The following is an 8,928-nucleotide window of genomic DNA, read 5'->3' as shown; positions in this document are numbered from 1 at the left end:
AGCACTAGTGCAAACGCTAACGCTAACACTGGCGCTAACGCAAACATTAACGCTGGCGCAAACATTAGTGCGATTGCAAAGCAAACATTAAACACTAGTACTAACACAAACACAAGAGCAAAGGTTAGCGCTAACGCTGGCATACATGCTAGTGCAAATGTTAACGCCAATGGTGGCGCACATGCAAATGTTAACGCTAACGCTAGCGTTAGTGAAAATGCTAATGCAAATACTGACGTTAATGCTACCATTAGTGCAAATGCAAGCACAAAAGCAAATGCTGACAAGAACACATCCCAGGTACGTGTGTATCCAAAATCCTGAGAGTTGAAGGGAGGTCAAAGCTCAATTAAGAAATTTTTGCTGGAAATTCTCAGTGAATGCATGAGATTCTCAACTGAGCTTTGACCACTTTTTTAAACACTTGAAACCAGAGACCACCAGGTCAACTACCCTAAGTCTTTGGCAAGCCCATTAGAGAAAGAGTGGCCATGTGAAGGGTAACCAAGGTACTATAGCCAGTATCTGCTAGTCTACAACACGTAAATAAGGTTATCCTAGATCATCTGGCCACCATCAAACTTCCAAAATAATACGTCCCAAACTGAGGGATGTATTCCTGAGAAGAGTCCAAATTGAGATGGAGAAATCTGTCCTAGACTGCAAGAGATCCAGTGAACTAAATAGAACGCTTGTTTTTCAAGCTGCTGAGTTTCAGAGTATAAGGTCATATTCAACAAAGCCTTTCTGAGTACCACCTGATGTCTCTCCAGGCCTGAGAAGAAACCAAGGTCAACCTCTGCAGACCTACCGTTGACAAGAGCCACATTCCCAGCACTGCTGCTGCAAGAACACACTGACCCAGAGAGTAGACTATAAGGACACCAAACAAGCACAGGGGCTCACAGCTGGAACTAAAACAAAGACCACAAAGGGATTGGTATCAGCAAAATATGACATACAGTCTCCCAGAATAGCTTAATCAGGTGTCTTATGAAAAGACCTCTGCCATTCCTGACTGGGTAGGAGGAAGGGGTGGACTGAAACATCTCTAGCTTCAGAACTATTCTTTTTCTCCTGAGGAGGAGGACTCAGGCATTCCACCATGACACGGGTGACACAAAATGGTTCAGAGTCAGGCACTCAGAACTGTGACACAGACAGTTTTGTTATGAGGCAAAAGTGTATCGATAAAGCATACATTCCAACTATTAGAGAAAAGTAGTAATGAAGTAGAGGACTGTCATAAAAATTACCTGCATTTACAGTATTCATAGCCAAGTTCAAGAATAAAGGTAGAACACACTAAAAACCTAATACATGCTATACTGTCCTGACCCGGGGGGACAGTCGAACAGGTTTCCTGAGCGAAGGAGTGAGAGCCGGGACAAGCGGCGCAGTGTTACAACACGGAGACGACACAGTGTCTTCAGGGTTGTCTGTTTATTGTGGGCAGCACAGTACAGCACAGGCACGACGCAGTGTTATAATTCTTCAGGGTCGTGTCGTCTATTGTGAGCAGCACAGAGACGACGTGGTGTCACAACTCTTCAGGGTCTCCAGGGTCGTCTGGCGATTGTGGGGCAGGCATCGTGGTTATATACATGTTGCCGGGCCGTGATTGCTTGTAAAAGGTGGGTTATGATTGGTTGTAAAAGGTGGGTTATGATTGGTTGCTTAAGGACCAATCATGAGGTGCCGGATATGCAAATCTGAGGGATTCTAGTGGCCAATCAGAGCAAGGTTTTGAAGGTGAGGTTTTTGAAGGGGAACCAATCATGGCAATTGTTTGCTCTCTGAGAAACCTCAGCAGACTCGCTGGTGCGCAGCCTCCCACACTATATTATGGCAATATATCAGTAAATGTGTCACATGAAATAGTTTGGAAGTTAAACTAGATGCCAACATGGTCTATATTTTTGGCGTACTTGGTTGAAAAACTGATTGCTTTTAAAGGGTTTCTTTATTTTATTGCTTTTTAAAATTATTTTTATACATTTAATCACTATACATCATTTAGCTTGTATAAAGAATTTACCCAACATGAAATATACCTCAGACCAGTCAAGTTAAGAATAATAAACACGTCATCATCAACAGGTAATAAAACATTTCTGTGTTCCACAGATGTCTTACCTTGCTATTTTTCTCCCTAATTACTTTCCTCTCTCATCCTTCTTCCACACTGTCTCCAGTATCCATAACTATTTTCACTGATTTTATGTCCTCTAATCTTTTAGTCTCTACCTTAGAGTGCAGACAGTCAGTATATGTTAAGTGGAGACATACATTGTCTCTCTTTCATAGCCTGACTTGCTTCACTCATCAATAAATCTTCCAGATTTTCTATCAGATATCAGGGTCTTGTTGTTTTTTTTTTATCGCTGAATAGAATTCCATGGAGTATATGTGCCACACTTTTTCATTCCATTCATCTATTCATGGGCATTTGGGTTGATTCCATGTTTTAGTGATCATGAATAATACCACAATAAACATAGCTGTGCAAGGACTTTTCCAGCAGAGCGTACTCCTGTCCTTTGGGTAGATACCCAGGAGTGGGATCACTGGAGCATATGGTTGTTCTATTTTTAGGTCTTTGAGGAACCTCCATATTATTCTCCACAGTGGCTGGACCAATTTACATTCCCAACAATAATATAGGAGAGTTTCCCTTTCACCATATTCCCACCAGCACTTATCATTTTTTTTCTTAATTTTCACCATTCTGATCAGTGTTAGATGGTATCTCATTATGGTTTTGATCTATAATTCTTTAAAGAATATTTCAATAAAATAAGGAAGATACTCTATAAATCTTTCTCTAGAGAGAAAGTATTTAATGTTCTCATTCTCCTTTCCTTCTCAAAGAAATCATTATATCAACAATATCTTTTGGTAACAAATTAGAATCATTACTTATAATATAGAAGAGTAAAAATACAATAGAATTAACCTCCTACTCTAATTGAAAGTGTGTGTTTTGGTACTAAAAAACATATTCTTTGATATAAACATTGTGAACTCTAATCCAAAAAATGGCCCCAGATAATCCTTACCTCCTATTACTCATGACCTTGTGTGATTCCCTTCACATTGAATAGAGTAGACTTACATGACCATCAGGGTAACATGAAGGTGACAGTGTGTAGTTTCTGAGGCTAGATCATAAAAGGCATTGTGACTTATGACTTATGTGGATCACTCACATTGGAGGAAGTCAGCTGTGATATCAAGGGAAAACCCAAGCAATCCTGTGCAAAGAACTTCTTGAAAATGAGTGGGAAACTGAAGCCTCCTACCACCAATCAGTTGGCCATGTGAGTGAATGACTTTTGAAGGGATCCTCCAGTCTTAATCACATCTTCAGATAACCGCACCTTAGCTAACATTTTGTTTGAATTCTGGTGAAAGGCCCTACACTAAAACTGCTAGGCTAAGTGATTTTCAAATTTCTAGCATTCCCATATTGTCAGATATAAACTTAAACTATATTTTAAGAAAATTACTATTATGGGTCAGCAGATGGCAAGGAAGTCCAGGTACTGGTCTCCCACAAGGCTGACCATAGTTTAAGTCTTGGACCTGGTGGCTTGCTTTCTCAATTTCTCTCTCTCTCTCTTGTCAAATTTAAAAGATAATAATAATAAATAAAATTGAACAGATCATTCTTTTAAAAAGGAAAATCACTACTGCAATAAATAACATAAACTACAAATAAGTTTTATTTTTTTAAAACCTTATTTAAAAACAAAATTGCTTCATTTTTTATTTTTATTTGTGTATCCTGCAATAGGACATGTTTACTCACCCAAGAGAGACAGAGAAAGAAAAAGGGAAAATGAGAAATCACTCCTTATGGGGCATGGCTACACTGCAATCCCTTCTCCTTCATTCACAATTGTGAGAATGTATGCACACAAGCCCAGCATGAGTTTCAAGCCACTGAGTCTGGAACTCAAACCATGCAGTTGGCCAAAATCATTAACGCCACGAAAAAGATAAGTCTAATTAATTAGTATACTCAAGAGATGGTTGAGCAGGCAAGTTACTGGGCACTATGGAGTTAGGTATTTCTTTTATTGTGAAGTCTTTTCACGAATATTTAGGATGGGAGCTCTGTCACTGTAGCTGGCTCCATTGTTTATTTCCTCGGGCTTTTCTTGAGACTGCATACTTCTTGCTTGCTAAGGGGGAAGTTCAACTGCCCAGTGAGGGGAAGTCTTACACATGCCTAGTGTGTCCTTTGAAAGCATGAGCATGCACTTACGGACAGTGTTGACCATATTAGTTAAACAACCCTAGAATAAGGTATCTGTAAGTCAGGCAGCCATGAAAGTATCTGTGTGCATATGTGTCCTTGCAAGAGGTGGGGGAAATTACATTCTCCAGGACCCCTAAGGACAATTTTGGCAGTAAAAGTCAGATAACCTCGAATGGTGCCAGGGAGTCTGGCTGCAAACCTGGATGACAATAAGTGATGTGTCAGATACCCTTTCTGGGGGAATCTTGGGACTTCCAGTTCCTATCTTGCTAACTACCTACTGTAAAAATATTTGTCTTAGATACTCATATTTCAGGCTTTATTTCTCAAAATATAATACTGAATATAACTGTTATACTATCTTTTTCACACAGCATACTTCTTGAAGTTGCTTTTATTTCTGCCTTTTTTTTATTTCATAGACTCATCACGCATTTTTTTACTCCTACTATAAATAAGCCAAGCTGTATAAAGATAGACAGTGGTAGTTTCTAATAAATGAAATAGCCATCCTAAGGCACACGATGGGAGATATATATCACTTGGAGGTCTGGATACCGAGTAGAGACTTCTATTAATATTAACTATGCATTTCTCCAATTTTAGACTTATGTCCTTTATCTGAGTTTCACATTCCTTGGGAGACATATCAAATTGTAATTCTTGCCTTTTTGATGTTCACTACAACAAATAACTTATTTCCTATGGTGCAATTTATTTTATTCTCATAAATAAAACATTATTTCACTTATTGTATATTTTATTGTTATTGAGACCAAATCCTAGGACTAGCATCTGGATTTTATTTCTTTGGTTTGGCCATTTTATTGTTTATTTAAGCTACCGTATGTTGGGAATGTTTATGTATTGCATGCTCTGAATATTAGAAGCCATTACTATGTAACTTATGTCTGCCTTTAAGCTTTCAAATGACTAGTTTTTCCCTAAATAATGTTCCTTTTTCAAACACTACTATTTCTCATGCATATTATTAAAAAGGGTAACATTGTCAAAGAATAACAAGAAACAAAACTTACTACCCTAACTATATCTGGACATTTTTGAAACATTTTTCTTTGGTCAGGTAAATTATTGACTCTTTCTCAAGAAAAAAAAAAAAAACTGACTACTTGATGTGACTAATGATAAAATAATTTAGTAGTTAGAGATGTTGACTTGTAAATTGAGCTATGCTTTGTTAGTTCAACATATTTGTCAATAGTTTTGCAAGAAAATGTCAATGGGATATTTTAAAGTTTATTTACTTACTTTCTCTAGGAATGAGAGAAACAGAGACAGAGACAAAGAGGAAGACAAAAGGCCAGCCTTTTCTCTTTTTTTTCATTTTTTTTTTGTAGAGGTTTTTACTAGAGGGCGCATGCGCTTACCAGACAGAGAGAGAGAGAGAGAGACAGAAAGCAAGAAATCACCCCCCAAGGGGGATGACTACATTGCAATCCCTTCTCCTCCATTCTCGCCTTGGGATCTTGGGAACGCATGCACATGCGCCCGGCGTGAGTTTAAGCCACCAAGTCCGGGACTTGAACCACAGTCGACTACATGGGAGTCCAGAGACATAGCCATTATACTTACTGCTGCTCCCAAAGCTAGCCCCTTCTAATAGTGTTTTGGCACCATGATCCATCCCAGCTACAACAAGCCCCAGATCATAGGCACACATAAGCCTAATGTACTCAGGAAGGTCTCTGGACAGGAACCTGGAACCTTCCCATGTGGATCAACCTCACAGATCACTGTATTTTACTGCTAAACCACTATGTGAGCCCCTCAGTGGGATTTTTAAATTGTGTTTATATCAATTATAAACTAACAATGTTATTATTTAGGAGGTTTTGCACACGTGCTATACAATTCGCTAGACGCTTTAATGTAATATGAAATAGTCTTGGTACAGACATCCTGCCTGGTTCAGACTTTATTTGAAATGGTTTTCATACTTTATCAGGCTAGTTGTAGTGATTTCTGGTCTGTAGATTTTAATCATACTTAAATCATACCTAAAATGGATTCTTTAATTATTTTGTTATCTAACATTTTGAATGTAATATATCAAAGGAAATATAAAAGAATATCATGCTGGAGTCAGCGTGTGGCACGATGGTTAAGGTACCGAACTCCCACATGGCAGACGTCGATTCTGAGTCCTGGACCTAGCAGCTTGCTTTCTCTTTTTCTCTCTCTTTTGAATTTAATAATAATAATAATAACCAGCAGATGGTGAAATGGTTACGTTGCTGGACTCCCACATAGTCGACTGCAATTCAAGTCCCAGACCTGGTGGCTTAACCTCATGCCAGGTACATGTGTGTGACCAAGATCCTGATAGAAGAATGGAGGAGAAGGGATTGTGGCCATCCCTCCTGGGGGTGATTTCTCCCTTTAAATAGCAATAATAATGCCATCATTGTTTTTATTTTAGGTTTCGCTGTCACCAACATGAAGAACATACTGTCATTTAGTGTTTTTGTACATAGTGTGAAACTACTTGTACAGCATACTGGGTTCCCTTTGCTAAAATAAAACTTAAAATAGTTTTTAGGTTTTAAAAGTGTTAACGGATGGCATAATGGCTATGTTGCTGGACCCCCATGTAGTCAACTGAGGCTCAAGTCCCAGACCCAGTGGTTTAAACTTTTGCTGGGCATGTGTGTGTGCATGCCCAAGATCCCAAGAGAAGAACGGAGGAGAAGGGATTGCAGTTTGGCCATCCCCCCTGGGGTTGACTTCTCACTTTCTGTCTCTCTGTTTCTCTCTGTCTTTCAGGCTGGCGCACGTGCCCTATAGCAAAAAAAAAACTCTCAAAAAAAAAGTTACTGACAAAAGAAGTCAGTTCATAGAAATTATCAAATTTTTTAATATTTGAAATTTTTCATCATATGCTGACTGTGAGCCACACACATTGCAAAGCTGTAAGATGGTCATTAGTTGCTGTTGTACTTCAACTCTCAAAAGAGGAAAAATAAAAAAAAAAAACTCACTCTACAATATCACCACTCACACCTTTGCTTGATAAAACCAGTCTGTGGCAATAAACACGAACGTGAAAGTGTTTTACCAACAAAATGTATTTCTTTAGGTAGCTCCCCAAGAATGGAATTACTATGTGTTGCCTATAGCAACTGTAATGTTTTACCTTTTTAAATCAGCTCATATATTTTTTTCTTTTTTGATTTCATTTTCTTTTATATATTCAATCACAGTATTTGAGTATTTCAAAAGGTGAACATTTCCCCTAGTACAGTTGATAAAACTAGAAATTATCTTCAACGGATAATACCACAAAACATTTACAGAATTACTTATATATAATATATCAAGTTGCAGTAGTATATAAATGTATTTGAAGTACATTTAAAGTCTTCATTTCACAGATTGCAAAGTTGGATTAAAGGAAAATTGGAGACATTTGCATTGTCTCATTATTTCAATGGAATAATCATAGTACTTTAATCATTATTGATCTAGTCCTCCTTAGTCAATTCTTTAAAATCTTGAGGGAATATTTTCTTTCTAAAAATGATAAGTTAAAGTAAAGTGCTATCCGAAGAAAGTCATAATCTTAACCTTAAACACCTTACAATAGAAGCTTGAGATGTAAGATAACTTGGAGGGCTTCCTGACAACAATAATTTGACTCTAAATTTCATCTATTTGTAAAATGTAAATGATGTAAAAAGAGATATTTCTAGTTAAGTCAAGGGAAAATAAATTCAAGCATTGACTAAGGAGCTCAATCTTACTGTTCCAGACACTTAGAAGAAAAACTAGGATATATTTAGAATGATTATTTAGGAGGTTTTGCACATGTGCTATAAAATTTGCTAGAAGCTTTAATGTAATATGAAACAGTCTTGGTACAGGCATCCTGCCTAGTTCAGACTTTATTTAAAATGGTTTTCATATATTATCAGGCTAATTGTAGTGATTTCTGGTCAGTAGATTTTAATCATACTTAAAATGGTTTCTTTAATTATTTTGTTATCTGACATTTCCATTAGAAATACTTATTAAGTCCTATTGACTACTTTTCAGGTTATTTTGTTACAAAACATTTGTTTTCTGCTTTTTCTTACTGATACAATAGCTTAGATAAATATAATAGTGAATCATCATTGTCTTCCAGGAGTAAACCCAAGCAGTTACTAAAGTTTTGTTTATTTCAACACTGTTAAGGGAATTAGCTATTAAATTCATTTAGATTATAGTCAATAATAATTTATAATTTTAAAATTTTATTTATAATCTTTTTCTTGGTTTCCTTTTTGCTTTTAAATACATTTTTAAAAATAGTACTTGGCTTATTTCCCTATGCATCTGATTTTCACACTGAAAGCATTACAAGAATATTTGTCTCTCAGTAAATATTTTGCAGAGTACCTTAAGCTATTTTATAGATTTTTCACTTATAGATACTTTTTGGAATGTCTTCAACGTTCCTCTCTTATGTAATCTGCCATCCTGCCAAATTATGTCTCACAACATATTATTACTGTTTAGTAATTTGATCTTATTTTATTGTTAATTAAAGTCAAATTTTTAGATCTACGAGCTTCTTATGTTTGTCTTTCCTTTGGTTTGTTTTTTGGAAGGCTTCCTTATCAAAAAAAAAAATGATAATAGGAAAGAATCCACAGAATCAGAAT

General features: G+C 36.7%; 1 long non-coding RNA gene across 1 annotated transcript in view; it reads left to right on the top strand.

Moving 5' to 3' along the window:
- Nucleotides 1–3,225: 3,225 nt before the first annotated feature.
- LOC102476433 (uncharacterized) overlaps nucleotides 3,226–8,928 on the top strand; it is a 9,225-nt gene continuing 3,522 nt past the window's right edge. The window contains exon 1 of the long non-coding RNA XR_336563.1: nucleotides 3,226–3,320. This is a non-coding gene — a long non-coding RNA (uncharacterized LOC102476433). The remainder of the gene's footprint in view (nucleotides 3,321–8,928) is intronic.

The sequence above is a fragment of the Tupaia chinensis genome, unplaced genomic scaffold (genome assembly GCF_000334495.1).
Source record: "Tupaia chinensis unplaced genomic scaffold, TupChi_1.0 Scaffold139833_1, whole genome shotgun sequence".
NCBI classification, from domain to species: domain Eukaryota; kingdom Metazoa; phylum Chordata; class Mammalia; order Scandentia; family Tupaiidae; genus Tupaia; species Tupaia belangeri.
Note: the sequence above shows the minus strand (reverse complement) of the source record. Positions and strands in the feature narration are given on the sequence as shown.